A 2,500-nucleotide genomic window follows, 5' to 3' on the forward strand; every position below is an offset into this window, starting at 1 on the left:
AAATGAATAACAGAAATTAGTGTGTGTGTTTTTTTCCCTTCTAGTCTTTTATTGTGAGTCACACGAGAACAGGGAGTTTTTGTGTGCCTTGAGAGCGGCGGGAGAAAAGATCCGTCTGCAGGAGAGCACTCAGGTGTGATGCTCCGCGCTGCAATGATACATCTTTTTCTTATTATCTTTTCATCGGACACAAGTGGAAAAGACGATTACAATAAACGATTAAAAAAAACCACGTGTTGCTTCCCGTAAAAATGTTTAAGTAAGTGGCTTTTTTTTCACTATTTCTTCTCTTTTAACTTATCATCTATTTATTCCTTTAGTGCTCTGTGTCGCCTCCATTTGCTTCGTCCTTGCCGCCAAATATTAGTTACAAAAAAGGATGATTATTCACGCAAGGGATGATGGCGCTTTGGTCGTGTGTGCCGTGAAGTATATGCCTTTCATGAGCTGTTTCAGTATTCCCTCGCATGATATGTATTGTAATCAGAGTGACAGGCAACGCTTAACTGTTATGCTCCGTGTCCTCTTTCCTGACTTTCTTCCGTGAGTTTATTGGGAAAAGCGCCAGCAATGTATTAAAAACTCCTGGATTAAGAGCATTTAAGTGTCTGTTTCATTTTTTATTATAAATTCTTTGCTGTGAGTTGAGTCTCTGTGAATATCGGTGCATTTAGAGCATGGGAGAAGCGAACCTGGTGTGGGTGGCCCCAGTGCAGCAGATGCGGGAATCTGGTTTGATGTGACGAATAGAAAATCAGCAGGAAGGGAGGCATTACCTGATGTGGAAGTGGCTGGGTCTGGCGGTGGAAAGTACAGCTCATGTGTGTGTACAGAACTATGCCTTATGTGGTACAGTGTAAAGTGTATCTTTGGGTGTCACTCAAAAAATTGGTTATAAAGGCAGAAAATAAAATGGAAACTATCTTTGGTATAGGAAATGATATCAATAAGAGCCTGAAATATCGAAAGCAGATATTCTTATTTATTCTATATAGGAAAGTGATAGTGGTAGACTTATATAAAGGGTATTATTTGTTAGATAAGAAAAAGATTGTGAATTTTGTATGAAGTGGATACTCTTTGTTAGATAGCAAATACAATGGAATATATATCTCACGAGGTGTTATTTGATAGATAGAAAAGAGAAGGACATATATATTTAAAACACTATTTTCTGTTAGACATTGAGTAAAGTGATGGATATATGTCAAGGGCTGTTATTTCTTAGATAGTAAAAAGAATGGGTAATATATTTCAAAGGGTATCGTCTCTTAGATACTGATAAGAATGATATCTTTGTCTTCTAGGAGTGGAGGTTGATTGAGACCAAAATCGGCACTTTTTCTTTGATTGCTTGTGTGTGTCTCTTGCTACTGATGATTGTTTGACACCTATGGTCTTATCCTAACACTAATAGTACAGTAGGAAATGTTTGAATGGAGAGTCGTTCTAAATAATGAATAAGTAATAATGATAAATTTTCCAACACACAAACTCTTAAGAGAATGAAGTATCAAGGTTACTGCTTAAATAATTTTGTGGTATTACAGGAAAATATTCTCTGCGATGAAAGTGCTTTATGATTTCCAGGAAGTGACGTACGGCGGTGTCTCTTCTTTGTTCTTTACACTGGCACAGCTACCATCATCATCATCATCACATACCCGGCCACCACCTGCAAAAAGAAAAAAAAAAATGTTATGTTTTTTCTGCATATCCATTACCACCTTCACCCGACACTCAAAGAAACGGCACAAAACCAAGCATTCACAGAAAAAAAGCAAAAAAAAAAAAACGAGAAAAAATGCAGACAGAAGGGGGAAGAGTGAGAGTAGGAAAAGAAAGAGCCACGCAAGCAATACATACATAAACACACACTTTTTTCCCTCCCCCCAAAGTGTTTTCTCCGCCCTTGCGACTGACTATCTTGCCTCCACTGAATGCTTCACGCGGCTCCTGCATATTTAAGATCGCTGCCTCCCCCTGCCTCAGCAAAAATAGTGTGTTTTCAAAATGTTGATATTAAGCTGTAAAAAATAAGAGTTTCCATTGGAGGTCAGACTTTTGACTTATTTACAGCTGCCCAGCCTATGAGAGGGGGATGGGAGAGGGGCAAGGAGAGAGGGACGGAGAAGTGAAGGGAGGGAGGGAGAAGCTGAGTAAGGCAGGGGTGGATGGGAGGGGAGACAAAAGAGAAAGGAAGCATGTGCGATTATGTTTCGTTAATTTTCTTTTATTCAATAGAGATTTTTGTGCTGAGTGGAGAGGGAGATAGGAAGGGTGAGAGGAAGGGAGACAATAAAAGAAAGAGAGGTAAGTCAAGTTAAGTAGGAGAGACTAAAAGGGCCACACTTCTATATAAATAACTGTCCACTTGTAAAATTTCTCGTGTACTCTACTTAGAATTACTTGTACTGTTATTTCAAGGCGTATTATTTAAGGAGTGTATTTTTAAAGTGGTCTAAAATGCCATCTTCCTGGAGGCTTGTGGCGTCATTGT

This window comes from Portunus trituberculatus, chromosome 20, assembly GCF_017591435.1.
Source record: "Portunus trituberculatus isolate SZX2019 chromosome 20, ASM1759143v1, whole genome shotgun sequence".
NCBI lineage: Eukaryota > Metazoa > Arthropoda > Malacostraca > Decapoda > Portunidae > Portunus > Portunus trituberculatus.